This window comes from Mobula hypostoma, chromosome 4 (assembly GCF_963921235.1).
Source record: "Mobula hypostoma chromosome 4, sMobHyp1.1, whole genome shotgun sequence".
NCBI classification, from domain to species: domain Eukaryota; kingdom Metazoa; phylum Chordata; class Chondrichthyes; order Myliobatiformes; family Myliobatidae; genus Mobula; species Mobula hypostoma.
In genome coordinates, this window is record NC_086100.1 from 157738649 (window position 1) to 157752350 (window position 13702).

The 13702-nt window shown below is 42.6% G+C and overlaps 1 protein-coding gene across 1 annotated transcript in view; it reads right to left on the reverse strand.

Annotated features, from left to right (window-relative positions):
• sgms2a (sphingomyelin synthase 2a) overlaps positions 1 to 13489 on the reverse strand; it is a 93794-nt gene extending 80305 nt beyond the window's left edge. Inside the window, exon 1 of the mRNA XM_063046807.1 lies at positions 13313 to 13489. The gene's annotated coding sequence lies outside the window, so the exon portion shown is untranslated. The remainder of the gene's footprint in view (positions 1 to 13312) is intronic.
• Positions 13490 to 13702: the final 213 nt, after the last annotated feature.

Here is a 13702-nt window from a genome sequence, read left to right on the forward strand (position 1 = left end):
CATGCTGACTTTGACTTAGTTTATCAATAGTCTCCAAGTACCCTGAAACCTCGTCCTTAATAATAAGTTCCAACACCTTCGCAACCACTGAGGTTAGGCCAACTCTTTTCCATTGAGGCTGAGTTCCTCCAGCACGGTGCGTGCGCATTGCTTGGTTATATCACTGTCTGTTATGGAGGCTCCAGTGGATAGAGTCACAAGATGTCGCAGACGGTTGTAGACTCAGCAAGCTCCATCACAGGCAAAATATGCCCCTCCATCGAGGACAGCTTCAAGAGGTGGTGAAAGGAGAAGGCGACAGCCATCACTAAGCACCCTCACCATCCAGTGCATGTGCTCATTTTGTTGCTGCTATCAGGCTGAGGTACAGGGACATAGATAATTCAGAAACAGCTTCTTCCCCTCTGCCATCGGACTCCTAAATGGACCGAGAACACAAACCCGATGTTCCTTTTTGGTACTACTGATTTTGTAACTTTAAGACTAATTTTTAAATCTTTGTACTATATTGCTGCTGCAGGGCTGCAGATTTCACATCAGATAGGTCAGTGATAATAAATCCGATTTTTTTTCTTGTTTTATTCCTAGTGATGTCTCAGCTTTCTTTCATTTCCATCGATCCGACAAACTGAATAACATCATGATCAAAATTCACACTTTCAGCAGGCTCACAGAGCAATGGAACATACCAGAGCGGACAGTGTAAAACTTTTAGATGACTCATTTGCAACTGATGTTCCCTCCGCTCCATTCCACGGTGTACAGGAAGGAGGCGGAAAAGGAAGGAAGAAGGAAATGAAGGGAAGAGGCAGCAAGGCTGTGAGAGAGAAATGGATGTAGTGAATGAACAACAAGACTAGCGGTATTCAAGTTCAACTTCAATTCTTATTCAACAATGCATGAATATAGCCGAACAAAAGACTGTTCCTCTGAGGACAAGGTGCAAAACATATTACTGATAGCACATAGCACAAATAGGTAATATGGTTATGAATTCAGAGAAACGTGAAGTCACAAAGAAAAACAAATATAGCCCAAGTCGCTGAGTGGCATGACTATAAGTTCTCCTGGTCAAGCTTGTTTTTAACTGAGCACTAGGGGGCAACACCGAATGAGAACTAGACAGCAGCCCCCAACCCAGTACGGATTTCAGCGCATCTCAGAGAGGCACTCCCCACACCACCTCAGCATCTCCTCTCCTGGTTAGCTGCCACAGACGACCCCATGAGTAGGGCTAGTCCTCACCACCACCAAGACGATGCAGTTCCCCCACCGCAGGTCTCACTAATGAACCAGTGAACCAGACTTGCAGTATTCTCAGTTACCAATGTCCAATAGCGTCTAGTGATCTCAATAAAACGCCCAAGACAATCACTCGCTTCATTTGTAGAACTGAACAACTTCTTGGCACAATGATACACAAACAATGGTACAATATGTCCAGCTCCATCGCTAATGAGCAACTTGCTGATGGGCTGGTCCTGCAGTACTTGATGTTCCTAGTAACCAGCAGTGGTCTGCGATCATAAAAAGACTTACAGGATGAAGAAATACACATTTGATTGGACCCAGAGTTGCCGCTGTGTCCGAGCGTGCCACCATATTACCGTTAGCATGTTAAGATAATGGAAGGTGAGAGGGGTTCATGTGGAGCTTGACCAGATGAGCCAATGGAAACACAAGCGAATGCAGGTATTAGAATCTGGAGCAACAAACAACCTGCTAGCATTCAACCCAAAATATTGATATTTCCTTTCCCCATCAGAGTGCTGCTCAGTCTGCTGAGTTCCTCTAGTCTGCCAGAGAAAGCAGGATCTCCCAGTGGCCACACATTTTAATTCCACATCCCATTCCCATTCTGATATGTCTATCCACGGCCTCCTCTACTGTCAAAATGAAGCCACACTCTGGTTGGAGGAACAACACCTTATATTCCGTCTGGGTAGCCTCCAACCTGATGGCATGAACATCGACTTCTCTAACTTCCGCTAATGCCCCACCTCCCCCTCGTACCCCATCTGTTATTTATTTATATACACACTTTCTTTTTTTCTCTCTCTCCTTTTTCTCCCTCTGTCCCTCTCACTATACCCCTTGCCCATCCTCTGGGCTTCCCCCCTCCCCCTTTTCTTTCTCCCTGGGCCTTCTGTTCCATGATCCTCTCATATCCCCTTTGCCAATCACCTGTCCAGCTCTTGACTCCATCCATCCCCCTCCTGTCTTCTCCTATCATTTCGGACCTCTCCCTCCCCGTCCCCCTTCAACTTTCAAGTCTCTTACTAGCTCTTCTTTCAGTTAGTCCTGGCGAAGGGTCTCAGCCCAAAACGTCGACTGTGCCTCTTCCTAGAAATGCTGCCTGGCCTGCTGCGTTCACCAGCAACTTTGATGGGTGTTGCTTGAAATTCCAGCATCTGCAGATTTCCTCGTATTGGAATTCCTCCAGTAGATCGTTTGTTGCTCCAGATGGGCAAATGGCTTGCTTCAGTGCAATGCTATTCCAAGTAATATTCAGTTAGTGAAATCTGTGGGATGTTTTTTAACTTGCACTCACAATTAGAGATGATACATTTCAAATAATTAGGCTTTTGGATTTAGAAAGAGAAAAGGCAATGTTACATTTGCAAAGTGAAACTAGTGTTACAAAAAATCAGCTGCGTCAAACTCTTCTCCTTAATGCTGTATTCACCAGTCTTGGGAATTTGCCTGATAACTAGTCAATGTACGATTGCGCCAAAGCATTTTGACATAATTGGCTCCATAATTTCAAAGATCCCATCTGGCCCAACTATCCTCTGGGGATCTCTGTACTCTTCCCATACTCCTCCACTTCTGGCCCTTTGCGAACCTCCGATTTTAAACCATGTGACAAATAAAAGTTCTGCCTTCGGGTGAGAAGACCCTAGTATCAGGAAACCCATCTTTTCACCTTTACTATATTCTGTGAAAACTCTCGAGATAACATATTATCTAATAACTCAGCGCAGCTCCAGTTTAGACTTAGTTTGACTACCCTCTTGCTCAGGAAGTTTCCTATACCTGTACTATATGCAACTTGTGGTTGCATAACCTCACCTTACACATGGCCAGGCAAGAAATACAGTGTTATCCAGATCGTTCTAAATTATGCAAGATCAAACCAGTTACACTAGATCTGGGACAGTCATAATGTAGCTGAAAGGAGAGGACTCAAACACAGAATTGACAGCACACCCAGCATGTTTGCAATGCTTTTCACACAACAGAAACCATGCGACCTAAAACCATCTTCTTCCACAAATGAACACAGTATATCACAGTCCCACGAACTACCTGCACAATGCAGTGGAGTTATTCTTAAATATAGAGGTCTTTAGGAAAGGAAATACAGGGGATTTCACACCTAATGATCAAGTAGAACTGACTAGTGCATTTTACTCATTGATTCAGTGGCAAATATGTGCTAACAAATTCATAGTCAGAAAATTCAGCAGCTTTTTTACAAATCAAAATTCTCATCAAGCAAACCACTCCTTAGATGTTTTTCTACACTTTAAAGAAATAACTTCCTGAGTTTAACCAGACTGTTTGTCATCCAGGATTCTTGGCTGGTCCCAAGTTCAGCTTCCAGTCACACACCACTCATTTCTACCTCCATACCTCCATAATTCTGTCCTTGGCTTGGCTCTCTAAATTCAACACACTCATCCAGGAAATAGCTATCCCTCGAGTTCTCCAAACCACTCCTTACTGATTTCTGTTTGAAGGATTGTGAGCAGTTTTGGGTCCCATGTCTAAGAAAGGATGTGCCTACAATGGAAACGGTTTACAAGGATGATCCTGGGTATAAAGGGGTTAATGTACAAGCAGCGTTTGATGGTTCTGGGCCTCTACTTGCTGAAGTTTAAAAGAATGAGGGATCTACCAAATATTGAAAGACCTAGATAGAGTGGACGTGGATATGATGTTTTCAATAGTGTGGGTGTCTAGGACCAGAAGGCACAGCCTCAGAAGAGAAGGATTTCACTTTAGAACAGAGGTGATGAAGAATTTCTTTAGCTAGAGGGTTGTGAATCTTTGGAATTCATTGCTACAGGGGCTGTGCAGACCGTCATTGGGTATATTTAACATGGAGGTTGCTAGGTTCTTGATTAGTGAAAGCATTAAGGTTTTGGAGAGAAGGCAAGAGAATGGTGTTGAGAGGAAAATCAATCAGATATTATCAAACAGCAGAGCAAACTCAATGAAATGATTGCCGTAATTCTGCGCCCATGTCTTATGCAGGAGGAACTCAGTGGGTCAGACAGCACTTGTGGAGGGAAATGGACCATCAACGTTTTGGGTCAGGGTGGATGAAAAGTAATCAGTATAAGAGAAGGGACATACATCAAAGTTGCTGGTGAACTCAGCAGGCCAAGCAGCGTCTATAGGAAGAGGCGCAGTCGACGTTTCAGGCCGAGACCCTTCGAGTATAAGAGAAGGGCTGTCTCACTTCTCTAGCACCCTGTGACTTCCAGAATTCGTTTGTATTTAAGTGGCTTGTTCTAAATGCTGGCAAATCTGTCAGCAATTTCTTTTTATTATCATATCTGTGGGAAATCACAGGCACTGATTGCGTTATTCCAGTACAGTGTGCCCTTAAGGCTCAGTTGACTCAGCTAGGAACACAGTAGTGCACTGGCTGATTTACAGCATGCAGGCCATGATACCATCCAATGGGAATACAGTACAGCAAGCCTTAGTTACCAAACAAGTATGAATCACCGTCCCAACACTTCTCTCTCTGCAATTTTGTACTTTATCTCCCACAACCATCTTGTGGGCATGCAGCTGATCTTCAGAACTAATGGGTGAACTACAGAACCACAGAAATTCAGAATTTAGTGTAAATCAACACTGGAGAACAAGGTCACTCAATTCTCACTGGAGCTGCATATGCAGATGATGTTTGCGTTTGCAGAGGCTTTGGGCCTGCACTCCAAGACACAGTCAACTCTTTCACCAAAATATAAGAGAAGATGGGTCTTACACTTAACATCGAATGGCCAAAGTCCTCTACCAAACTACCTGCTGTATCTTACAACCCTTTGGCAATGAAAGTTAATGATGAGAATGTAGAATGTAGACTATTTCCCATATCTGAAAAGCACCTTCTCAGCAGAGGCAGCTGTTGACAATGAAATCCATAAGTACCTTTAATGCAATAGCACAACCTTTGGCCAAGTTAGGAAAAGGATGTTTGAAGATGAAGATCTCAAGGTCTAATGTGTGGGATTAACCATACTTGGTTAACATATCAAAATTTTTCAAGCATATTGTATAATAGGAGATATTTGGATAGGAGACATAAATCTTGCTCAATAATTGAAAGAGGTTTTATGAAATGTCTTATCAGAAATGAGAAAATAGAGGGGGCAGGAGGGATTTCCACAGGTTGAAACATTGACCACTAATCTAGCAGTTGCCACTGGCAGGTATGACATGATAATGATACACACGCATTGTTTGTGAGACTTGGCTAAATCTCGCTGTATATGAAAAAGCCTTCAAAAAGTAACGGATACGGACCAGTCATCACAGTAAATCCCTCCCCAACATTGAGCACATCTACAAGGAGCACTGTTGCAGGAATTCAGCATCCATTATCAAGGACCCCCACCATCCAGGCCATATTCTCATTGCTACCATCAGGAAAGAGGTACAGGAGCCTTAGGTCCACATCACCAGGCTCAGGAACAGTTATTACCCCTCATCCATCAGGCCCCTGAACCAAAGTGAATAACGTCACTCAGCCCAACACTGAACTGATTCCACAACCTATAAACTCACTTTCAAGAATTTTACAACTCATGCTCTCAATATTATTTATTATTTTGTTTTTCTTTCGTATTTGCACAATTTGTTTTCTTTTGCACATTGACTGTTTGTCTGTCTTTGTGAGTATGTTTTTGTATTTATTGTAAATACCTGCAAGAAAATAAATCACAGGGTAGTACTGCAGATAGTGACATACATGTACTTTGATAATAAATTTACTTTGAAAGTCTAAAATTCCCAAATAACTCATTAGTTTTGAAGCAATTTGGAACATATGATCTGATACTATGTAATGACTTGAACACTTCCTTAAATCATGTGTAGTTTCCAAAATTGGGAGTGGACTTCTAATAATATTTGTACTGTGTCTGCAAATCACAACTCACGAAGATCACTTACCTTTGGACAACCCCAGTCATTTATGCTGCAATTAGGTCCTGGTGCTGCATGTAGTAAAAACACTGTAACTGTGCACCTTTAGTCAATTCTCTTATAATCATGTCTAAATTATGTGCAGGAAATCAATCTTACTCAACTGTGGGATTGATATTCCGTATATAATATAAATATAAATATTCTCCTCTGACTCTATTTTGTTGAGAGATTACCCTGGTTTTGTCAGGAAAATTTGCAGTTATCTCTGTTCCTCCAGTTTTTGTATAGATCTTGTTCTCTAAGCAAAGTGACCTTGGTCTTGCATTGGCTGTTTACTATGAATCAAATTCCTCCTTGCTTCCAAACTCATGGGTTCCATTTCACTTGGCAACCTCTTACCCACTCCCCCCACCCCTGCTGGGATGCAGGTATAGTCAAAATCTAATACACTGGGGAAACAGCTTTCCTACCACCTAATTTCCAATCACTGGCTGAAGGGATACACAGAACTACTAAGCAAAAAGGTTCAGATTTTCCATTCTTCTAGCATTCACATAACATGCCAATCACGCTACATGGAGAGGTATAAAAGTTCCGTTTCCAATCTCGCCATCATTCACACAATCTTAAGTGAGTAATTTCCCTGAAGTAGTTCTCCCATAATGCATCAGTCATCAATGATCTGGCTCACCTGACTGCACAATCCATTCAAAACCAGTCAATGCTTATCAACAACTATTGCATTGTAATACCGTTCACATATTTCTAAATGAAGATAACTTTGCAGGCTGTCCTCTGCCTCCATACAACCTCACCTCAGAATCGTAACTTAAAGAGAGAGCACTTACAATTACAAATGTGTTGAGCCTTCCACAGCTTTAACAACTGAAAGCCAATTAATTTTTTTTCTCTGAACTGTACTTTCTAGTCTGGTGGAGGAAAAACCAGCAGTCAAATTGCACATTATAGCATCCTGCTATAATTGTGCCCAGGTGATTTGATCTTGGTTATCTCAATGGAGTTTTTGATCCAGAAAATTCTACAGTCCTTCACTCAGCATTTTAATCTACACTCAAGGAGAGCCAAAGACTTGTTTTGATAACTAGAAGTGTTGCAATTCAGTGCTGAAATGCAGCAAGGGCCAGGACAATGTGTGCAAGTTAATGGAGGACAATAGGAACCTTAGATTTTAAGATACTGGGACAAAGGAATGTAGGAATGCCTGTAATTTTGATCAATATGATATGCAATTATCCTTATTTTATATATCTGAATCAAAATCTGAATACAGTTTAATATCACTGGCAAATATTGTAAAATGTGCTGCTTTGCAGCAGATTCTGATACATAAGAAAAATAAGTTACAATAACTATATATAAAAATAAGTTGGGCAAATAAAGAGAAAAAATAGCGTTCATGGGTTCATTGTCCATTCAGAAATCTGATATTGGAGTGGAAGAAGCTGTTGCTGAAACATTGAATATGGGTCTTCAGGCTCCTGTACCTCCTCCTTGATGGTAACAATGAGAAGACAGCACATCCTAGGTGATGGGGTCCTAGATGTTAGATGCTGCCTTTTTAAGGCATCGCCTTTTGAACGTGTCTTCAATGCTGGGGAGGTTGGCACCCGACATGGAGCTGGGTGAATTAAAAAATTTCTGCAGCTTTTCGCTATCCTGTGCAGTGGCCCCTTCATACCAGATAGTGATCCAACCTATCAGAAAACTCTCCACAATACATCTATAGAAATTTGCAAGAGTGTTTGGTGGCATACCAAATCTTTTCAAACTCCTAATGAAACACAGCCCCTTTTGTGCCTTCTTCATAACTGCATCAATAGTTTCAGCCCAGGATAAATATTCAGAAATGTTGACATCCAGAAACTTGAAACTGTTCACCCTTTCCTCTGCTGATCCCTCAATGGTGTGTGTTCCCTCAACTTCCCCTTCCTGAAGTTCACAATCCGTCCTTTGGTCTTACTGATGTTGATTGCTAGATTGTTATTGCACCAACACTCAATCAGCTGATCAATCTCGTTCCTGTATGCCTCCTCAGCATCATCTGAAATTCTGCCAACAATATTTGCGTCAACAGCAAATTTATGGATGGCATTTAATCTGTGTCTAGCCACACAGTCATGGGTAAAGAGAGAGTAGAACCGTGGGCTAAGCATGCATCCATGAGGAGTGTCAATGACGATTGTCAGTGAGGAAGAGATGTTATTTCCAATCCACACTGACTGTGGTCTCCCCATGAGGAAGCCATGGGTGCAGTTGCAGAGGGAGGTACAGAGGTCCAAGTTTTGGAGCTTGTTGATTAGAACTGAGGGTATGATTGTGTCAGACACTGAGCGATAATCAATAAACAGCAGCCTGACATAGGTATTGCGACAGTCCAGGTGATCCAAGGCCGAATGGAGAGCTAGTGTGATTGCATCTGTTGTGGCAATAGGCAAATTGAAGCAGGTACATGCCCTTGCTTGGGCAGAAGTTGATTCTACCCATGACCAACCTCTCAAGCACTTCATCACAGAAGATGTGAGAGCGACTGAGCAATAGTCGTTGAGGCAGCTCAGTCTGCTCTTCCTGGGTCGCCCTTTTGAAGCAGGTGAGAACCTCTGACTGCGGCAGTGAGGGATTGAAGATGTCCTTGAACACTCCCACCAGATAGTTGGCACAGGTTTGTAGTGCCCTACCAGGCACACCATCGAGGGCTGGCACCTTGTGAGGGTTCACCATCAGGAAGGATATTTTGACATCCGACTCAGACTCTGAGACAGAGATCACAGGGTTACCAGATGCTGCAGGGATTCGTACAGTGTAGTGTTATTTCTCCCTTTCAAAGCATTCATAAAAGGGATTGAGCTCACCTGGGAGCGAAGCATCACAGCCATTTGTGGTGTTAGGTTTTGCTTTGTAGAATGTAATGACCTACAAACCCTGCCAGAGCTGTCATGCATCTGTTCCTGCCTCTATCAGAATTGTTGTTTTTGCTCTTAATATAGCCTTTTGTAGGTCATACTGGACTTCTTGTGTAGTTCTGCATCACCAGTCTTGAATGCCACAGATCTAACCCTCAACGGACTACGACTCTCCTAGTTCATCCATGGCTTTTGGTTTGCTATGTTCAGTATGTTCTCGAAGGCACACACACTCACCCACACAGGTCTTGATGAAGTTGATGATAATTGCGACATATTCATTCAGATTCACAGATGAATCCCTGAATATTGTCCCGTCCACTGACTCGAAGCAATCCTGTAAGCACTGCATCAGATCCCTTGACCATACCTTCTTGGTCCTCACCTCTAATGCTGGTATGTGACATACAGTATATCTGTTTTTAAGTTAGCTTCCACATCTTTGGAATGTAAGAAATTCAGGTATATAAAATCATGAGGTATAGATAGGGCTCCCTGGGTTGTTACCCCAGGGAAACAGCAGTCAGAACTAGAGGGCATAGGTTTAAGTTAAGAGGGGAAAGATTTGAAAAGGACATGAGGGGCAACTTCTTCAGGCAGAGGATATGGAACAAGCTGCCATGCAAAGTGGTTGAAGCAGGTATATTCACAATATCTAAAATGCACTTGGACAAGTACATAGATAGGAAAGGTTTGGAGGGATATGACTCCCATTTGCCCAGTTTGATGGGCACCATGGTTAGTATGAACAACTTTCCATGCTGTATGACTCTTAACAATTGTATATGCAGTCATAAAATCCACCTGCTCTCTCAAGTTGGACCTGACTCTCTACCTAATAAGTAAACTATAGAATCATTGATTTGATAATCAGTTCTTTATCATTGCCCTTTCCACTCCATTCTACGTGGCATATAGTAATGAACACTCAGATAGCGCCTTCACTCCTGCATCAGGAACCTGTGAAACTTGAGAATCCAGCCTTGACTGCTCTCTGTTGCATTATTTTGAAGTTGCAGAGATGGGGTCGTTTTCTTGCTGTCCTGACTAATCCCATCTCTCAATCATTTAATGTGAATAGCGGTTCTTTAACACAGAGCTATTTCTGGGATCCTGCTGGGCACAAATTAGAGCCACGGTCATTCAGAGCAGAAACAGGCTCCTCCACCCATCACAACCATGCTGACCCTTTTGCAGGTCCACACCAATCCCATTTACCCCTCCCTGTTAAGACTGCACCCCCTTATGTGTCAGCCACTCTGTTTCCTATATTAAAATGGCCAGTCTGTAGATCTCCTTTGTCCATAAACTACTTAAAGGCCGGCAAGATGCTGTACAGGTATGTCTCTCATTACCAAACAGCAGGGAGTGTAGTTGTCCCACAGAAAAGACCGATGTTCTTTTCTGATCATGAGTGTTGTCTGTATGGAGTTCGCACACTCTCGCTGTGACCTATTGGCTTCCCTCCCATATCCCAAAGACGTTTAGATTGGTCTTTGTGTAAGAGTGTGTGTGTGGTGGGAGAATGGGAGAAGGACAAAGAGCATTGAGCAGTACAGGACAATAACAAGCTCTTCAGCCCACCATGGCAGCGCTGCTCATGGTGCCAATAAAACTAATGCCACCCGCCTGCACAATGTCTATTTCCCTGCCTACCTTGTGCCATTTACAGTGGCATGCAAAAGTTTGGGCACCCCTGGTCAAAATTTCTGTTACTGTGAATAGTTAAGTGAGTAGAAGATGAACTGATCTCTACAAGTCATAAAGTTAAAGATGAAACACTCTTTTCAACATTTTAAGCAAGATTAGTGTATTATTTTTGTTTTGTACAATTGTAGAGTGAAAAAAAGGAAAGGAACACCTTGCAAAAGTTTGGGCACCCCAAGAGATTTGAGCTCTCAGATAACTTTTACCAAGGTCTCAGACCTTATTTGGCTTGTTCACAATCATCATTAGGAAAGGCCAGGTGATGCAAATTTCAAAGCTTTATAAATATCCTGACTCCTCAAACCTTCTCCCAACAATCAGCAGCCATGGGCTCCTCTAAGCAGCTGCCTAGCACTCTGAAAATTAAAATAAATGATGCCCACAAAGCAGAAGGCTATAAGAAGACAGCAACCATTTTCAGGTAGCCGTTTCCTCAGTTTGTGATGTAATTAAGAAATGGCAGTTAACAGGAACGGTGGAGGTCAAGTTGAGATTTGGAAAACCAAGAAAACTTTTAGAGAACTGCTTGTAGGATTGTTAGAAAAGCATATCAAAACCCCCGTTTGACTGCAAAAGACCCTCAGGAAGATTTAGCAGACTCTGAAGTAGTGGTGCACTGTTCTACTGTGCAGCGACACCTGCACATATATGACCTTCATGGAAGAGTCATCAGAATAAAACCTTTCCTGTGTCCTCACCACAAAATTCAGCATCAGAAGTTTGTAAAGGAACATTCTGCACCCTTATTTCTCCAAACATACCTTGGCTCATTGCAGCCAAAAAGTTCTATTCAAAAGCTTCAAAGAAACATCTAAAGAAGCCTGATGCATTTTGGAAACAAGTCCTGTGGACTGATGAAATTAAAATAGAACTTTTTGGCTACAATGAGCAGAGGTATGTTGGAGAAAAAAGGGTGCAGAATTTCATGAAAAGAACTCCTCTCCAACTTTTAAGCATGGGGATGGATTGATCATGCTTTGGGCTTTTGTTGCAGCCAGTGGCACGGGGAACACTTACTGGTAGAGGGAAGAATTAATTCAATTGAATACCAGCAAATTCTGGAAGTAAATATCACACTGTCTGTAAAAAAGCTGAAGATGAAAAGAGGATGGCTTCTACAACAGGATAATGAACTTAAACACACCTCAAAATCCACAATGGGCTACCTCGAGGGGCACAAGCTGAAGGTTTTGCCATGGTCCTCACAGTCCCCTGACCTAAATATCAACGAGAATCTGTAGATAGACCTCAAAAGAGCAGTGCATGCAAGATGGCCCAAGAATCTCACAGAACTAGAAGCCTTTTGCAAGGAAGAATGGGTGAAAATCCCCCAAACAAGAATTGAAAGGCTCTTAGCTGGCTACAAAAAGCGTTTACAAGCTGTGATACTTGCCAAAGGGGGTGTTACTACGTACTGCCATGCAGGGTGCCCAAACTTTTGTTTCTGGCCCTTTTCCTTTTTTGTTATTTTGAAACTGTAAAAGATGAAAATAAAAAAGTAATCTTGCTTAAAATATTAAAGATGTATGTCATCTTTAACTTTATGCCTTTTGGAAACCAGGTCATCTTTTACTCGCTTAGCTTTCTAGAGTAACAAAAGTTTTGACCGGGGTGTCCAAACTTCTGCATGCCCGTTAAATATTGTTATTGTATCTGCTTCCCCCACTCTCCTGGCAGCGCGTTCCAGGTACCTACCGCCGGGTAAACTAAAATCTTACCTCTCTTTAAAAGTGAGAGAACATAGGCAACGAGAAGGGAAACGAGATTGATAGGCTGTAATAGACTTAGCGGGCCGAATAGTTTATGTTGCAAGCATGTGAATAATGTGCCTGCGCAGAGCAAACATTGTGTTTTCCACAAAGGTGGTTTTTCCTTGGAACTGTGCTCCAGGTAGACTAGAAGTTGCATTTGACAGCGAGTCGTCACGTCACTGTGATTCAGAAAACACGGAGTGAACTCTTTTTTAAAAAATGAAAGAAAACTGCCAGGGTTTAGAAACACACCCACCCTGGCATCCAGGAATAGCGGAAGAATCAAAGACAAAAAGACACTAAAATCTTTAACAAGCCACTGTAAATGGAGCAGTAATGATCGTCCCTGGCAGCGAGCTGTCAGCGGAAGTCCTGAAAGTTTGGTTGAAACGTTCGATAAATCTTTTCTCATCTACACGTTTCAGAAATACCCGTTCAGCTACAGAGCTTTAATGTTCGAGGCAGGTCCGACACAGAAGTTGCTTACGTTGTCCCAACAACTGGTTCACATGAAAGGTGAAATACACCTCTTCAATCCCAACAGCTTCTCCAGCGTACCTTAACCCAAGTACCTCTGAAACTAACCCCTTTTAAATTCAGACCCCATGAATCGTGACATAGATAATCAATTTATTTTTAAAAAAGCCTTATTAACAACCCGTATTACATCTGACCCCCCTTTAAATTGTCTTCGTTACACCCGAAACCCTTTGGGGTGATCCCTTCTAACCAAGCCTCATCTCTCTACAACATTTTCAGTCTTACCGGCTCCAGCTCCGCCCCGTGCATCGAGGGGACGCTAGGTTTGTTGCTTCAAAAGCATGGAGAAACTTTCGCCAACTCTTCAGCAGAGCTCAGAAAATTCATATGCCACTGCTTCAGCACCCTCGCCGAAGTCTGCGGGACTTGGGAGAAACCAGCCCAGCTGTGTCTGGCCCGGAGAGGGACGGCTCCGAGCAATCGTACAACGCCCGCCCTTTCGGCACGGGAACCGCCCTCCCGCTCAGCTCAACCCTACAATCTCCTCGGTGTCCTGCTCTGTCTCGCAGAATTTCGGCTCAAATATATTTTTCGTTTAAAAAAAATAACAAACATGCAAATAAAAACTTATTTTCCCTCCCCAGAATGTGAAAATTCAGAAGTGGGAAAGTTATT